The 19428-nt window shown below is 39.0% G+C and overlaps 1 protein-coding gene across 1 annotated transcript in view; it reads right to left on the bottom strand.

Annotated features, from left to right (window-relative positions):
- The window catches only part of FILIP1 (filamin A interacting protein 1), a 300074-nt gene that overhangs the window by 224400 nt on the left and 56246 nt on the right, over window positions 1–19428 (bottom strand). The gene's annotated exons all lie outside the window — the stretch shown is intronic.

The raw sequence follows: 19428 nt of genomic DNA, 5'->3' as shown, positions 1-19428 counted from the left end.
TTGCATTTGTTGGGCTCAGTCTTTTTGGATCTGAGCCAACTTTGATGGGAGGGCAGGAAGGAGAGACTTCTATTAAGATGAAAGAATTCTCATATGAAATGAACTGACTTTTCTAGAACACTAATGGGTCTTTTAGACATTTAATCTATTCAGAGTGCCTAAAAGTGGGTTCTAAGAGGGTGGAAAGTGTGTGATTGGGCTATGGAATAATAATTCAGAAACACTAAGGTAACTTTTTTTTGACAGACAGTGAGAGAGAGAGAGAGAGAGAAAGGTCTTCCTTCCGTTGGTTCATCCCCCAAATGGCCGCTACAGCCAGCATGCTGCACCGATCCGAAGCCAGAGTGCCAGGTGCTTCCTCCTGGTCTCCCATGCAGGTGCAGGGCCCAAGCACTTGGGCCATCCTCCACTGCACTCCTGGGGCCACAGCAGAGAGCCGGACTGGAAGAGGAGCAACTGGGACAGAATCCGGCGCCCCAACTGGGACTAGAACCCGGTGTGCAGGCGCCACAGGCAGAGGATTAGCCTAGTGAGCCGCGGCGCCAACCAATAATTCAGAAACACCAAGATAATTTCTTAAAAATTGCAAAGGAGTGGGGATGGGGAGATCATTGTTTGAAAAATACATACACACCGTACATATCCCTACATATAACAGCCCTAGGTTGAAAACCACTCAAGAGAATTCTGGGAATGTATTAATATTTTACCCCTACCAATAGTTCAGTTTACGGCTATTGCAAATGCAAAATAAAAGAAAATAGGAATATAGCCAAATGTCAAGATAACTAAGAGTAAATAATTCATTTTTTTATGGTCCTAGTTAATTCCATCAAATGGATGATAGTTATTTCTTCTGTAACTAGGTAATCAGAGTTTACAGTTTCGTTTTATGTTATGAAAACCTACTACCCCGTCACTGTTTTCTTTTAGCCTTTGGGTTCACTGTTCATTGTTGCTAATAGTTTATTTTAAAAAATGTAGTGACAAGCAACAACATATAGAGTATTTCACATAATTAGATACGGTTGCCTCCTTCAAATTATGTTCCTTAATTACACTAGTCATGTGCATGACTCATTCGGTATTATACAATAATCAGACTTTCTCTCTGTACAACACTACAACACACACTCATACACGCACTCTATAAAGTGAATTTATTTTGAAGGCTTTCCCCCACGGGAATGATTATTCAGACTAAAGCATTTCCTACGTAATCCACAGAGGAAGTAGTGCCGTTAGGAACTATTAGAAATTTGTGTTTTGTAAACGGTCAACAAGGAACTGATTTTTCAACACATATTGTTAATATATTACAGTTCAGTTACATCCTTTCCCACAGTCTTAAGTGTGAGCATTCTGAGACATTCTGGTAAACTTACCACTAACACAGAATTTCCCAACTTCAAGGATGAGTCATGATGAAATTTTAATAGAAAGTAGGTTAATGCTATCAGTGGGAAAAAGGCAAATAAATAAGAGAACTAGCACAATAACTCTACACCCATTTCTAAATTTCTAAATTTTCTACCTTGTTCACTTTAAAAACTAATGTTTTTTTCTTAAAGCAAAAAGTTACTAAGTTATTTAACCTCCCAATGAAAAGTAGACATGTGCTCCAAAATGATGCTTACATAAACAGTGTTCAGGTTTGGGATGTCACAAAGCAAATCTCCAGACAAACTTATGCTTTTAACATTGATTGACTGGCTATGAAATTTGAATGTAATTCTCCCAGAGAATATCTCTGATGTTCCTTGCTGAATATTCAAGCACCATGGTAAGTGTTCAATAAACAGGAATCATTGAGCAAATGGACACAAGAGGGTAATTCCAAAAGTTCATGGAAAATGGAATTGAAAAATAAGCTTGTTTTGATGTGATTATTTTGAAATACATTCATAACATAACTTTTTCAAAAAATTCATTCCCGTGGACTTTTTGAAGATACCTAGCTTTGAATCATTGCCCATATGGGATGCTGGCACTGCAGGCTAAGGATTAACCCTTTATGCCAAAGTGCTGGCCCCAGAAAAAATATAAAGAGAAGGGAAACCTTAATCCTTCCAAGTTTTCTGGACAGAAAAATTTAAATTTAATTTAAAAATTTAATTTAAAATTTAATGCACTTTAAAATTTAAATTTAATTTAAAATTTAATTTTAATTTAAAATTTAAATTTAACTTCAAATTTAAATTTTAAATAATTAAATTTTTAATTTTAAAAATTAAAGTTAAAATTTTAAATAATTAAAATTAAATTTTAATTTTAAATTTAAAAATTTTTTAAATTTTTATTTAATGAATATAAATTTCCAACGTACAGCTTATGGATTACAATGGCTTCCCCCCACCCCATAACTTCCCTCCCACCCGCAACCCTCCCCTTTCCCTCTCCCTCCCCCCTTCCATTCAAATCAGGATTCATTTTCAATTCTCTTTATATACAGAAGATCAGTTTAACATATATTAAGTAAAGATTTCAACAGTTTGCACCCACACAGAAACACAAAGTGTAAAATACTGTTTGAGTACTAGTTATAGCATTAAATCACAATGTACAGCACATTAAGGACAGAGATCCTACATGAGGAGTAAGTGCACAGTGACTCCTGTTGTTGACTTAACAAATTGACACTCTTGTTTATGGCATCAGTAATCACCCTAGGCTCTTGTCATGAGTTGCCAAGGCTATGGAAGCCTTTTGAGTTCGCCGACTCTGATCATATTTAGACAAGGTCATAGTCAAAGTGGAAGTTCTCTCCTCCCTTCAGAGAAAGGTACCTCCTTCTTTGATGACCTGTTCTTTCCACTGAGATCTCACTCACGGAGATCTTTCATTTAGTTTGTTTGTTTGTTTGTTTGTTTGCCAGAGTGTTTTGGCTTTCCATGCCTGTAATACTCTCATGGGCTTTACAGCCAGACCCGTGTGCCTTAAGGGCTGATTCTGAGGCCAGAATGCTGTTTAGGGCATCTGCATTTATATGGGTCTGCTGTGTATCTCGTTTCCCATATTGGATTCTTCTCTCCCTTTTTTATTCTATCAGCTAGTATTAGCAGACACTAGTCTTGTTTATGTGCTCCCTTTGGCTCTTATTCCTATCATTATGATCAATTGTGAACAGAAATTGATCACCTGGACTAGTGAGATGGCATTGGTACATGCCACCTTGATGGGATTGAATTGGAATCCCCTGGTATGTTTCTAACTCTACCATTTGAGGTAAGTCAGCTTGAGCATATCTCACATTGTACGTTTAAAATCCATAGCTTTAGACACAGATGAAAAAAAAAAAGTGGGATAATTTCATCATCGATGTAGTAAAATAAAAACTCACTGGAAGTGAAATCCTATTGGATACTGTCGCTCCCCGTCTTCGTGGAGGAACGACACAGGACCCTGCGTTGTTCTTTCATCTGCTCGGCCCTTCCCGGGTTTGCTGCTGGTTCTTCCCGGGTTGGCTGCTGGTCCTTCCCGGGTTGGCTACTGTCCCTTCCACCTCCGTGGAAGGGCAGTTCCCCCTGGCCACATTCCCCACTTCCGCAGGGGAGCGGCACACCGCCGGCCGGCTCTCTCGGGGGCTGCACAGGTGTTCCCCTTAGATGTTCCCTCGTGCATGCCGTCTCTCTCCTCCTTTATAGTCCTCTTCCACCAATCCCAACTCTGCTACCCACACGCCGAGCACGCTGCTCTCCTCCAATCAGGAGCAGGTCCTGCTGTTTATTGGTTGAACTGGAGGCAGCTGGGTAGAAGCTGTTTTCTCCTCTCCCAGCGCCATATTGTGGGAGAGCAGATGCCTAGAATAAGTCTTAATTCGAGTAACTTAGTCTAGTCCGGGTTGCTCCCCACAGATACCAGAGAAAATTGGACTGAAAAAAAGATAATGTAAGAAAAAAGTCTATTGCTAAGCAAAGCATATGAGCTTTTCAATACTCTCTCTAAAACAAGAAATGCATGATGTTTTATGATGAATGAAATTCTTAGCTAATTAAATTCTAAAACTGCATATAAAAATATACTTTTGTTTGATGACTTGATAAGCAATTTAAAAATGTTTATGAGCTGTACATTCACAACCAAAACTTTTCAAAGATGTAACCAACCAGAGAAAAAATAATGAAGAAGAAATAATACATAAATTAGTTCTTTGGTATCAAAAGGATACTGTATTTCACTTGATATAATCAAGTTCCACAACTTAAAAATACTCATATTTGCATTTTCTATTAATCTAGTTATACTTCTACTTCATTTTACAAAACTTTAAAAGAAACAGGACAGGTGTTAGATCTAGCTGTTAAGATACTCATGTCCCTTGTCAGAGTGCCTTGGTTCAATGACAGGCTCCTGCTCTGATCTTGTCTTCAACTCTGTACCTAAGCAGACCCAGGCAGGCAGTGGTAATTGGGCTCTTTCCACCCACACAGGATATCTGGACTGGGATCCTGGTTTTCAGCAGGCATTTGGAGAGTGAACCACCTGATGGCAGTTCTCTGCCTCTCTCAAATTAAAAAAAAAAAATTTAATGAAAATAAAAAAAGAAACAGAACTAATACTTTGTAATATCTAAATATTCATAATAAAATAATTGTCTTGTTAATAAATAAAATAAATTCTATCACACCCATAAATATTTTTTAAATATTAAACTTTTTTTTTACTGTTTTAATAAAAAGAGTAAGACTTGGTTAAAAAGCTATAGATAACATTTTTTGCATTTACTTGAACAAAGTAAGCACTTACATGCAGGTATAGGAGATAAAATTCCCATTTCTCTGTTTCTGTACTTATAGTGGATCATTAATACTTGAAAGTTATTACAGGACTGTTTGCTACAGACATTTACTGATAACAAGCATCATACTTTTCAACAGAGTCAGACAGCATTGTCTTAAGTGTACTTCCTACTTCTTTTCCTATGCCAGAGCCATGACCACCTCTTGCTTGGTTGTAATGGAAAACTTTAATCAATTCTTTAAAAGGGAGTAGAACATTTACTCTCCAAGGAATGAAACAGAATCAGAAAGCCAATGACTGGGCACAGAGCCACAGAAAATAATGCACTTTTCTTCACAAGGCTTATAGTTTTGTATATAAACATTATACAGTTAATCATAGTTAACTCTAAAAAGCAAGCTTTCTTGAAGTTGTTAAGATTTCTAATCCTGGGGCCAGCATTGTGGCATAGCAGGTTAAGCTTCTACCTGCAATGCCAGCATTCCACACGGGCACCAGTTGGAGACCTTTCTGCTCCACTTCCAATCCAGCTCTCTGCTAGTGCACCTGGGAAATCAGAAGATGGCCCAAGTACTTGGGCCTCTGCACCCATGCGGGAGACCTGGATGAAGCTTTGGGCTCCTGGCTTCAGCCTGGCCCAGCTCCAGCTGTTTGGGGCATATGAGAGTGAACCAGTGGATGGAAGATCGTTCTCTCTATCTCTCTCTTTCTCTACTTCTTTCAAATAAACAAAAAATAAATCTTAAAAAAAAAGAGTTCTGATTCTGAAGACAAAGTTCAAATTCATGCTCCATTACTTACTACCTGTTTGAAATTAACAAATTATTTAATCTCACCTGTTATGTGTTAAGTAGGATTTGTCTCCTCAAATCTCTTGCCGACATTTAAACTCTGATGTCTTAATGTCAATGGTTGATGGACATTAAGGACAGAGATTTGATCTAATTGTGGCAGCTAGGAGGTGTGGCCAGTAAGAGATCTGTAGGTCACCGGGTGTGTGCCCTCTTAGAGTGGTTCTTGTGAGAGGGTGGATTACTATTTGAGTTCAAGTCCCTGCTCTTTAGCTCACCAGGCAATCATGGCTCTACACCTTCCAAGACCAGGCTCCACAAATATTGACCATGGGGCCACCAGATTCTTAACTGTAATTTCCACACTGTGAGTTAAAATAAACCTTTTCTTCCTCAACGAAGCTTCTTTATTTATTTATTTATTTGAGAGGTAGAGTTATAGACAGTGAGAGAGAGAGACAGAGAAAGGTCTTCCTTCCATTGGTTCACCCCCCAAATGACCGCCATGGCAGGCGCTGCGCCAATCCAAAGCCAGGAGCCAGGTGCTTCCTCCTGGTCTCCCATGCAGGTGCAGGGGCTCAGACACAGCAGAGAGCTGGACTGGAAGAGGAGCAACCAGGACTAGAACCAGGTGCCCATATGGGATGCGGGCACCGCAAGCGGAGGACCAACCAAATGAGCCATGGCTCCAGCCCCTCAAAGAAGTTTCTTGCAGCTATTTTAGTTAAAGTAAATAAAAGGGGGCTAATATTCCACCTAAGCCTCCTCTACTTCTTTAAGATCAATAACAGAATATAAGACTATTCACAATAAAGCTGTCTGCACCTTAATGTTTATTGCAGATCAATTCACAATAGCTAAGTCCTAGAATCAACCTAAATGCCCATCAACAGTAGACTGGATAAAGAAATTATGGTACATGTACTCTACAGAATACTATACAGTGGTAAAAAAAAAATGAAATCCAGTCATTTGCAACAAAATGGAGGAATCTGGAATACATCATGCTAAGTGAAATAAGCCAGTCCCAGAGAGACAAATATCATATGTTCTCCCTGATCGGCGACAACTAATTGAGCACCAAAAAGAAAACCTGTTGAAGTGAAATGGACACTATGAGAAACAATGACTTGATCAGCCCTTGTCCCGACTGTTGATGAACAATTTAATACTTTATCCATTTTAGTATTTTTTTGTTCTACTTAATACTATTGGTTGAACTCTGTAATTAATACACAATTATTCTTAGGTGTTTAAATTTAACTGAAAAGTGATGTTTAAATATAACAGTGGGAATAAGAGACGGAGGAGATGTACAATGTGAGATATGCTCAAGCTGACTTGCCCCAAATGGCAGAGTTAGAAATGTGCCAGGGGATTCCAATTCAATCCCATCAAAGTGGAATGTACCAATGCCTTCTCACTAGTCCAAGTGATCAGTTTCAGTTCACAACTGATCATCATGATATAGAGTCAAAGGGAGCACATAAACAAGACTAGTGTCTGCTAATACTAGATGATAGAATTAAAAAGGAGAGAATGATCCAACATGGGAAATGGGATATACAGCAGACTCATAGAATGGCAGATGCCCTAAACAGCACTCTGGCCTCAGAATCAGCCCTTAAGCCATGCGGATCTGGCTGAAAAGCCCATGAGAGTATTACAGGCATGAAAAGCCAAAACACTCTGGAAAAAAAAAAAAAAAAAAAAAAAAAAACTAAATGAAAGATCTCCACGAGTGAGATCCCAGTGGAAAGAACGGGCAATCAAAGAAGGAGGTACCTTTCTCTGAAGGGAGGAGAGGACTTCCACTTTGACTATGACCTTGTCTAAATATGATCAGAGTCGGCGAACTCAAAAAGCCTCCATAGCCTTGGCAATTCATGACAAGAGCCTTGATTACTGACACCATAAACAAGAGTGTCAATTTGTTAAGTCAACAACAGGAGTCACTGTGCACTTACTCCTCATGTAGGATCTCTGTCCTTAATGTGCTGTACATTGTGATTTAATGCTATAACTAGTACTCAAACAGTATTTTTCACTTTGTGTTTCTATGTGGGTGCAAATTGTTGAAATATTCACTTAATATATACTAAGTTGATCTTCTGTATATAAAGAGAATTGAAAATGAATCTTGATGTGAATGGAATGGGAGAGGGAGCGGGAGTTGGGAGGGTTGCGGGTGGAAAGGAAGTTATGGGGGGGAAAAGCCATTGTAATCCATAAGCTGTACGTTGGAAATTTATATTTATTAAATAAAAGTTTAAAAAAAAAGACTATTCACAATAGCCAAGCACTATAACCTTTCAGAATGCTTTCAACAGTAGAATGGGTACATAATTGTGGTATAGTCACATAGTGGCAAACTATATCATTGAGAACAAAAAAATCTACAACTACACCTAACAATGCAGATAAATCTCCAAACAGAATTGTAAGTGAAAAAAAGGTATACTCATAAAATATACTGATTTCATACTAGAAGTTCAAAATCAGAAAAGACTAATCTATAATATTGGAAGTCCAGATGGCAGTTACCTATGGGAGGTGGATCTGTGGCTGGAGGAGGGTATGAGGAAGGCTTCTGCACCACTGGTAATGTTTTGCCTCTTGCTGGTTACATCAGTGTGTGCATTTTGTGAAAATTGTTCAAGCTGTGCACTGATGATTTGTGTGTTTTTCACTCTTTATATTATAACTTAATGAAGCTTTAAAACATTGCAAAAATTATTTTTAAAATAAATTATACCTCTCAGTCCTTATGAAATATTTACATATAGGGACAGGCATTTAGCATAGAAGTTAAGATGCAGATTAAGAAGCATACTATGGGGCCGGGCACTGTGGTGCAGTGGGTTAACCCCCTGGCCTGAAGCACTGGCATCTCATATGGGTACCGGTTCAAGACCCCACTGCTCCACTTCCAATCCAGCTCTCTGCTATGGCCTGGGAAAGCAGTAAAAGATGGCTCAAGTCCTTGGACCTCTACACCCACATGGGAGACCCAGAGGAAGCTCCTGGCTCCTGGCTTCGGACTGGCGCAGCTCCAGCCGTTGTGGCCAATTGGGGAGTGAACCATCAGATGGATGACATCTCTCTCTCTCTCTCTCTCTACCTCCCTCTCTCTCTGCCTCTCCTCTCTCTGTGTAACCCTGACTTTCCAATAAATAAATAAATAAATATTTTTAAAAAGAAGCATACTATATCAGAATGCCTAGCTTCAATACCAGTCTGCTCCTAATTCAAGGTTCCCCACAAAGTAGAACGTGGGAGTAAGCAGACGGTGCTTTGAGTAGCTGTGACCCTGCCACACATGTGGGAGACCTGAATTGAGTGCTTGACTTCTGGCTCCAGCCCTGGCCACTGTGGACATTTGAGCAGTAAAACGGTGGCTGGGAGTACACTCTGGTCTTTCTGCTTCTCAAATTTTTTAAAAGGAAGTATTTACAGAAGAAATAATATAATGTTTGGGATTTTCTTCAAAGAAATCCATTGTGGAAGGAGGAAGAAAAGTGGGTGTGGGTATAATGACACAGAATTGGCTGGCGATCAGTTGACAGCTATTGATGAGGGGAAGTGCTAATTATGCTACTCGTTTTCCTTTCATAATGGTTTTATGTTTTCTATAGTGAGATGTCTTTCATATAGTGCCTACTCTCTGGCACATAAAAAGACAATAAGTGTTACTTATTTTAATTATTAATTTTATTAGGACTATCATCTCAAAATATCTTTGAATTGAACTCTTTGAATCCAAGCAAATCACATAGAATGCTGTTGGTACCATGAGAAAATTGAGAATTGAAGTTTATATTAATATACACTATTAACAACAGAGATCAAAAGTGAACAAGAAAAAAATTAAGAAAACTATAAAAGACTGCCAGAGGCGATTTTTTCAAAAACCTCTGGAAAACAGGCTTCATCCCTTACTTCCACTTAACAAAACTCATAAGCATATTGATCTGCCTATCTGATAATGAAAGGGGAAAATATTGAGAAAGCAAGAGCTGCAGGCCAATAGAGCAGTTTTAGTAACAGAAAAATCTCCTGACAAAGGTCAAACACTCAGGATGAAAAATTCAGGGTGCAATGCTCAGAAATACTTGAAATTTGGAATCCCTTTTACAGCTAAGGAGGCCTTCATATGATTAATATTTACATTCTTCACTTTCTTCATCTGAAAACGAGATACTAATTCACCTCCTAGCAGGGGTGGAACAAATAATCAGAGATGGAAAAGTATTTTGAAATGATGAAATATCTGAAAATAGCATGCCTCAAAATTTTCCTATTAGTCACCTACCTTGAGGACTATGAGGTAAGTCAATCACACGGGGAGATGTTGGAGAAAGCCTAGTTAGATAAATGTAATATAGAGTTCGGGACACCAGCGGCAGACTCAACACACCAGCGCTGGAACGCGAGGTGAGCCGAACCTCAATAACCCGAGACACCGGCAGGCAAGCGGAGAGAGGAGACTAGAGGGAACGACCCCCGGGGGGGGACTTCACCAAGCTAACTGGAAGAGAGAGAGAGGGGAAAAAAAAAAAAAGGTGACTGGTACGGACACGGGTTTCTCTCTCTCCGCTCACCTCTCAAGGGCGAGCAAGACAAAGAGCAGGCGCCATCTTGGACATACGTCATAAGCAGAGCGACCTCAGGTCTGCACCGGCCCTGAGCCTAGCAGTAAAACCTGACTCTGGGTGGGGCGAATTAACAGGAGATTAGGACCTAGTAAATTTATGGTGCCACTGAACTGAGACTATGAAAAAAGAGACGGTGGGGGAGAGAACTCACGGAATTCACGTGAGCACTCTCCAGAGACGCTACAATTCCGTAACTTTGGCAACCCAGTGGGAGACTGAAGGAGAATTTGAGCCCACTCTAAGGGCCAAACAGATTCCCTGTGTGGTCCTTGGGAAAGAGCTTCTGATCTCTGGCTCCTGTGGGTATATCATTTGCCTGCTAACTACCTCCAACTTCGTTCAGCTGTGCAGAATAACTTCCCTTTTGAATCAAAAAAAAGAGAGAGAGAGAGAGAGAGAGAGAGAGAGGTTTACCACGCCTAACCTGGGAGTGTCACCTTTGGCACACCAAACAGAGCTCTCAGGCCACACCCATCTCAAGCCCTAAGGCTCCATCAAAAACAGATAGTCCACTTAATCTAGAGTCATAGTATAACAAGAAAAAGCACCACAGTGAAGAAACCAAATATCTCCAATATGACAAATAACAAACGCAAAAACCAAGGTAATAAAAACAAGGAAGTCACCATGAAGCCCTCAAATGAAAAAGACACCCCAATTCAAGATTATGAGGATGATGACATAGAAGAAATGCAAGAAGCAGATCTCAAAAAATTGATAAGAACATTAAGAAGTTCTCAAAAACAAATTCTTCAACTACAGAAATCCTTAATGGACAAGATAGAAAATCTCTCTCGTGAAAATGAAATATTAAGGAGGAATCAAAATGAAACGAAACAACTAGTACAACAGGAAACTGGGATAGTGACTGAAGTGAAGAATTCAATAGATCAAATGAAAAACACAATAGAGAGCCTTACAAACAGAATGGGAGAAGCAGAAGAGAGAATATCGGACTTAGAAGACAGAGAACAGGAAAGGATACAGTCAGACCAAAGAAAAGACGAGGAAATTAGAAATCTAAAACATATTGTCGGGAATCTTCAGGATACTATTAAAAAACCCAACATTCGGGTTCTAGGAGTTCCTGAAGGCATGGAGAGGGAGAAAGGATTAGAAGGCCTTTTTAGTGAGATATTAGCAGAAAATTTCCCAGGTTTGGAGAAGGACAGAGAAATCCTAGTACAGGAAGCTCACAGAACCCCTAATAAACACGACCAAAAGAGACCCTCACCACGACACGTTGTAATTAAACTCTCCACAGTGAAACATAAAGAAAAGATCCTAAAATGTGCAAGAGAGAAACGTCAGATCACTCTCAGAGGATCTCCAATCAGACTCACAGCAGACTTCTCATCAGAAACTCTACAAGCTAGGAGGGAATGGCGAGATATAGCCCAGGTACTAAGAGAGAACAACTGCCAGCCCAGAATATTATATCCTGCAAAGCTATCATTTGTGAATGAAGGTGAAATAAAGACCTTTCATAACAAACAGAAATTGAAAGAATTTGTTGCCACTCGTCCAGCCCTGCAAAAGATGCTTAAAGATGTGTTACACACAGAAACAAAGAAACACGGTCATCAATATGAAAGAAGGTAAAGGAAGGAAACCAAGGAAGGAAAGCTCACAGCAAAAGATCACAGGGAATTCAAAGCATATATTAGAACTTATCTTTGGCAAATGGCAGGGCAAAGTTACCACTTATCATTAGTCACTTTGAACGTGAATGGCCTGAACTGTCCAGTTAAAAGACACCGTTTGGCTGATTGGGTTAAAAAACAAAACCCATCTATTTGCTGCTTACAAGAAACACATCTTTCCAACAAAGATCCATACAGACTGAAAGTGAAAGGCTGGAAAAAGATATACCATGCCAACAGAAATGAAAAAAGAGCAGGCGTAGCCATCTTAATATCAGACACCATAAACTTTACCACAAAAACCGTTAAGAGAGACAAAGAGGGACACTACATAATGATTAAGGGATCAATTCAACAAGAAGATATAACAATTATCAATGTATATGCACCTAACTACAGGGCACCGGTTTATCTAAAAGATTTGTTAACGGACTTAAAGGGAGACTTAGACCCCAATACAATAGTACTGGGGGACTTCAATACTCCACTCTCAGAAATAGACAGATCAATAGGACAGAAGATCAACAAGGATACAGTAGATTTAAACGACACTATAGCCCAAATGGATCTAACAGATATTTACAGAACTTTCAATCCTACAGCTAAAGATTATACATTCTTCTCAGCAGTACATGGAACCTTCTCTAGGATTGACCACATACTAGGCCATAAAGCAAGTCTCAGCAAATTCAAAAGAATTAGAATCATACCATGCAGCTTCTCAGACCATAAAGGAATGAAGTTGGAAATGAACAACTCAGGAATCCCTAGAGCATACGCAAACACATGGAGATTGAACAACATGCTCCTGAATGAACAATGGGTCATAGAAGAAATCAAAAGAGAAATCAAAAACTTTCTGGAAGTAAATGAGGATAACAGCACAACATACCAAAACTTATGGGACGCAGCAAAAGCAGTGTTAAGAGGAAAGTTTATATCAATAGGTGCCTACATCAAGAAATTGGAAAGGCACCAAATAGATGAGCTTTCTATTCACCTCAAGGATCTAGAAAACCTACAGCAAACCAGACCCAAATCTAGTAGGAGAAGAGAAATAATTAAAATCAGAGAAGAAATCAACAGGATTGAATCAAGATAAATGTAATATAAAAATAAATGTGGAAATTGGAATTATTAGGAAGAATGAGACAACAAAAAGTAAATGAAAATACAGAGCAGTAATTTTTAAAAACAAAACTGACATCTACGAGATGATTACAAGTAACAGGTAATAAACCAATAGTGAGGCGGACATTGTGACACTGAATCTAACACTCCACTTAGGATATCCACATACTTTTTTTTTAACTTTTATTTAATGAATATAAATTTCCAAAGTACAGCTAATGGATTACAATGGCTTCCCCCCACCCCATAACTTCCCTCCCACTCGCAACCCTCCCCTTTCCCTCTCCCTCCCCCCTTCCATTCACATCAAGATTCATTTTCAATTCTCTTTATATACAGAAGATCAATTTAGCATATATTAAGTAAAGATTTCAACAGTTTGCACCCACATAGAAACACAAAGTGTAAAATACTGTTTGAGTACTAGTTATAGCATTAAATCACAATGTACAGCACATTAAGGACAGAGATCCTACATGAGGAGTAAGTGCACAGTGACTCCTGTTGTTGACTTAACAAATTGACATTCTTGTTTATGGCATCAGTAATCACCCTAGGCTCTTGTCATGAGTTGCCAAGGCTATGGAAGCCTTTTGAGTTCGCCGACTCTGATCATATTCAGACAAGGTCATAGTCAAAGTGGAAGTTCTCTCCTCCCTTCAGAGAAAGGTACCTCCTTCTTTGATGACCTGTTCTTTTCACTGGGATCTCACTCGCGGAGATCTTTCATTTAGTTTTTTTTTTTTTTTTTTTTTTTTTCCAGAGTGTTTTGGCTTTCCATGCCTGTAATACTCTCATGGGCTTTTCAGCCAGATCCGCATGCCTTAAGGGCTGAAATCTATTCTCAATTAAAAAAAACTAAATTTATTTGACTAATTCCAATTTTTAAAAAAGCATTAAATGTATTATTTGTTTATTTTATTGGGTGATATATAGATACAGGCATAGATATTCTCTCCCCATACTGTGAAAACATATTTCCACAGAAATACATAAACACATACCCAATGAATTTATGGATTTGTAGATGTATCTGAAATATATAAACCATAATCATTACATTTATTATCTTTCCCTATGTTATTTAAACTTTTTCACATTGACAGTTTGTTTTATTAATAGGAATATAAGATCACTGAACCATAATATATTTCCAATATTTTACTGGGGGTTTAGACTTGAACACTCTTGCTTGGTGTGACTTGGCTTTCTTGTTACTTCTTAGGATCTCAATGAGTTTGCCACAGACAATGTAATAATTAATCAAATGAACACAGTTTAATTGTGTCTGGTATGTTCTAGTATTCAGTCTCATTAGTTGAATTTCTCTTAATATTTGCTCACAGGAAAAAGAAAAAGATCATTGTCTCAAGATTCTTCAAAATAAAATGAATCTTGATGTGAATGGAAGGGGAGAGGGAGTGGGAAAGGGGAGGGTTGCGGGTGGGAGGGACGTTATGGGGGGGAAGCCATTGTAATCCATAAGCTGTACTTTGGAAATTTATATTCATTAAATAAAAGTTTAAAAAAAAAAAGAAAGAAAGAAATCTATGTGACAAGTAAAAAAAAAGATTCTTCAAAATAAACTAAGGTTCCTTTGCTTCCTATGCTGTACATGGGGTTTTCTGCTCTTTTATTCTTCCAAATGTCTTAACTCTTCATAACCTTACATCACCACACCAGCTTTCCCCAGGAACATTTTCCTCTGAACTATTGACTGTGTTTGGATTTTGTATGATGCAAGGAGAAAATATTTACTCCTTAGAGCGTACCTGGGGGAGGATTCCAGACACTCTACTGCTGTTAACCTTAAGAGATATGGGACAGAGAAACATTTGTTGTTATTTCCTTAGCAATAACTAAAACATGACATCATTATCTGAGAATGTCTTATGGTAGAAATAGCCCTGGGAAAATGGAGCCTTTGCCCTGACCTCAACTTGTTATGATTTTTTAAAAAATGAATTAATCCAAGGCAGACATTGGCATAGCAGTTAAGATATGAGTTAAATGCCCGTGTCCTATATCAGAGTATCTGCATTTAATTTCCAGCTCCAGATCCTGGCTCCAGCTTCCTGTCAATGTAAACCCTAGGAGACAATGGTGATTATACAAGTAGTTGGGTCCCTGCCACCCATGTGGGAGACCTGGATTGAGTTTCTGGCTCCCAGCTTTGGTCAGTCTAGTTCCAGCTGTTAAGGGATAGAACCTGTTGAGGATAGAATCTCTCTCTCTCTCTCTCTCTCTCTCTCTCTCATCAATTAGGTAACTTTTTAATGATTTAATGACTTTGTGTTTATTTACTCAAATGTCAAATGAAAATAATGGTGTTGACACCATTGGTCCAACTAACCAAAAAAAGGAGAGAGAAGACCCAAATCTGTAAAATCAAAGATAGTAATGGAAATGTAACAACAGACACAACAGAAATAAAAAGAATCATCAGAAACTATTACAAAGAGATGTATGCTAACAAATTGGAGAACCTGGAAGAAATGGATAGATTCCTGGACAAATACAACCTTCCTAAACTGAGCCGTGAAGATATAGAAAATCTAAACAGACCCATAACCATGGAAGAAATTGAATCAGTAATAAGCGCACTACCAAAAAAGAAGAGGCCAGGACTGGATGGCTTCACTGCCGAATTTTACCAGACATTTAGAGAACAACTAACCCCAGTTCTTCTCAAATTATTCAAAACGATTGAAATAGAGGAAATCCTTCCAAATTCCTTCTACAAAGCTAATATCACCTTAATTCCTAAGCCCGGAAAAGACACAACAGAGAAAGAAAACTACAGACCTATCTCCCTGATGAACATAGATGCAAAAATACTCAATAAAATTCTGGCAAACCGAATCCAACTACACATCAGAAAGATCATTCACCCAGACCAAGTGGGATTTATCCCTGGTATGCAGGGATGGTTTAATATTTAAAAGTCAATCAATGTATACATCACATTAATAAATTGAGAAACAAAAATCATATGGTTATCTCAATAGATGCAGAGAAAGCATTTGACAAAATACAACACCCTTTCATGATGAAAACCCTAAGCAAATTGGGGTTAGAAGGAACATTCCTCAACACAATTAAGGCAGTCTATGATAAACCAAAGGCCAGCATCATATTGAATGGGGAAAAGTTGGAGGCATTTCCATTGAAAACTGGCACCAGACAGGGATGCCCACTCTCACCATTGCTATTCAATATAGTCCTAGAAGTGTTAGCCAGAGCCATCAGGCAAGAAAAAGAAATTAAAGGGATACAAATGGGAAAGGAGGAAGTTAAACTATCCCTATTTGCAGATGACATGATACTATATATATAGGGGACCCGATAAACTCCTGTAAGAGACTACTGGAACTCATAGAAGAGTTTGGTAAAGTAGCAGGATACAAAGTCAATGCTCAGAAATCAACAGCCTTTGTATACACAGACAATGCCAGGGCCGAGGAAGAACTACTAAGATCAATCCCATTCACAATAGCCACAAAAACAATAAAGTACCTTGGAATAAATTTAACCAAGGAGGTCAAAGACCTCTATGACGAAAATTACAAAACACTAAAGAAAGAAATAGAAGACGACACAAAAAAATGGAAATACCTGCCATGCTCATGGATTGGAAGAATCAATATCATCAAAATGTCCATTCTCCCAAAAGCAATTTACAAGTTCAATGCAATACCAATCAAAATACCAAAGTCATTCTTCAAAGACCTAGAAAAAACGATGCTGAAATTCATATGGAGAAACAGGAGACCGAGAATAGGTAAAGCAATCCTTAACAATAAAAACAAGGCCGGAGGCATCACAATTCCAGACTTCAAGGCATACTACAGGGCAGTTATAATCAAAACAGCCCGGTACTGGAACAAAAACAGATGGATAGACCAATGGAACAGAATAGAAACACCGGAAATCAATCCAAACATCTATAACCAACTCATATTCGACAAAGGACCTAAAACCAACCCCTGGCACAAGGACAGCCTCTTCAACAAATGGTGCTGGGAAAACTGGATGTCCACATGTAGCAGTATGAAGCAAGACCCCTACCTTACACCTTATACAAAAACCCACTCAACATGGATCAAAGAACTAGAGATGCGCCATGACACCATGAAACTAATTGAGAGCATAGGGCAAACCCTTCAAGATATCGGAATAGGCGTATAATTCCTGGAGAAGCCCCACAGGCACAGGTAATCAAAGATAAAATAAATAAATGGGATTACCTCAAATTGAAGAGTTTCTTAACAGCAAAGGAAACAGTCAGGAAAGCGAAGAGGCAACCAACAGAATGGGAGACGTTATTCGCAAACCACACAACAGATAAAGGATTAACAACTAGAATCTACACAATTATCAAAAAACACCACAGAATCAAAACAAACAACCCAATAAAAAAAATGGGCCAAGGACCTTAACAGACATTTTTCAAAAGAGGAAATCCAAATGGCCAACAGACACATGAAAAAATGCTCAGGATCCCTAGCCATCAGGGAAATGCAGATCAAAACCACAATGAGATACCACCTCACTCCGGTTAGATTGGCTTACATATAGAAATCAACCAACAACAGATGCTGCCGAGGATGCGGAGAAAAAGGGACACTAATCCACTGTTGGTGGGAATGCAAACTGGTAAAGCCACTATGGAAGACAGTCTGGAGAATCCTCAGAAACCTGAATATAGCACTACCACAGGACCCAGCCATCCCACTCCTTGGAATATACCCAAATGGAATTAAAGGGGTGAAAAAAGCCATTTGCACCTCAATATTTGTTGCAGCTCAATTCACAATAGCTAAGACATGGAATCAACCTAAATGTCCATCAACGGATGACTGGATAAAGAAACTATGGGATATGTACTCTATGGAACACTATACAGCAGTAAAAAACAATGAAATCCAGGCATTTACAACAAAATGGAGGAAGCTGGAAAACATCATGCTGAGTGAAATAAGCCAGTCCAAAAGGCACAAATACCACATGTTCTCCCTGATCGATGGCAACTAAACGAGCACCTAAATGATACCCATTGAAGTGAAATGGACACTATGAGAGACAATGACATGATCAGCCCTTGTCTCTAGACTGTTGAGGAACAACTTACTATTTTGTTCCTTTAGTATCTTTGTTGTTGTTGTTGTTGCTCAGTTTGCTCTACACAAGACCACTGGTTGAACTCTGCAATCAATGCACAACCATTTTTAAGCGTTTAAAAATTAACAGAAAATTGATCCCTGTGAAACATAGGAGTGGGAATAAGAGAGGGAGGAGATATATAGGACGGCACATACTCACTCAGACCTACCTCCAATGGTGGAACTAGAAATGTGCCAGGGGATTTCAACTCAACCTTACCAAGGAGGCAGGTACCAATGCCAGCACACTTGGTAAAGTGATAAATATAAATACACAACTGATCAAAAAGATAGGGTAAGTGTCTAAGAGATTACACAAATAAGACCAGTGTAAGCAAACAATGAAAGATAGATTCAAAAGGGAGAGAATGATCCTGCGGGGGAAGCAGGACACACAGCAGACTCATAGAATGGCAAATGCCCAAAACAGCACTCCTGCCTCAGAATCAACCCTTGGGACATTCGAATCTGACTAAAAGGTCCATGAGAGTCTCGCAGGCATGGAAAGCCATGACACGGTGGCAAAAAACAATCTAAATGAAGGATCCTGGTGAACAACACCCCAGCAGAAGGATCAGGCCATCAAGGAGAGAGGCGCCTTTCTCTGAAGGGATGAAGGAACCTCCACTGTGATATGGCCTTGACTAAACAAATTCAGAGTTGGTGAACTCAAGGTGCTTCCATAGCCTAGACAGCTCATAGCAAGAGTCTCGGGTGATTGCTGACGTCATAAATAAGAGTGCCAATTGTTAAATCAACGGGAGTCACTGGGTTCATGCTCCCCACGCATGATTTCTGTCCTTAATATGTTTAGCTATGAAACTCAAAAACAACACTACTAGTCAAACAATACCCTATACCTGGTTCGGTTGTGTGAGTGCAACCTGTTGAAATCCCTGCTTAGTATATACTAAGTTGATCTTCAGTACATGAAGGTAATTGAAAATGAAACGTGATGAAGGGCAGGATGGGAGAGGGAGTGGGTGAGGAGAGGGCCACGGGAGGGAGGGAGGTCGGGGGGGAAGGCACAACAATACAAAAAATGCATTTTATATTCTACTTAAAACTATTGGTTGAACTCTGTAATTAATACACAATTACTCTAAGGTGTTTAATTAATGCTATAACTAGTACTCAAATAGTATTTTACACTTTGTGTTTCTGTGTGGGAGCAAAATGTGGAAATCTTTACTTAACATATGCTAAATTGATCTTCTGTATATAAAGATAATTGAAAATTAATCGTGATGTGAAGGGGAAGGGGAGAGGGATTGGGAGAGGGGAGCGTTGTGGGTAGGAGGGAAGT

This window comes from Oryctolagus cuniculus, chromosome 5, assembly GCF_964237555.1.
Source record: "Oryctolagus cuniculus chromosome 5, mOryCun1.1, whole genome shotgun sequence".
Classification (NCBI taxonomy): Eukaryota; Metazoa; Chordata; class Mammalia; order Lagomorpha; family Leporidae; genus Oryctolagus; species Oryctolagus cuniculus.
Note: the sequence above shows the minus strand (reverse complement) of the source record. Positions and strands in the feature narration are given on the sequence as shown.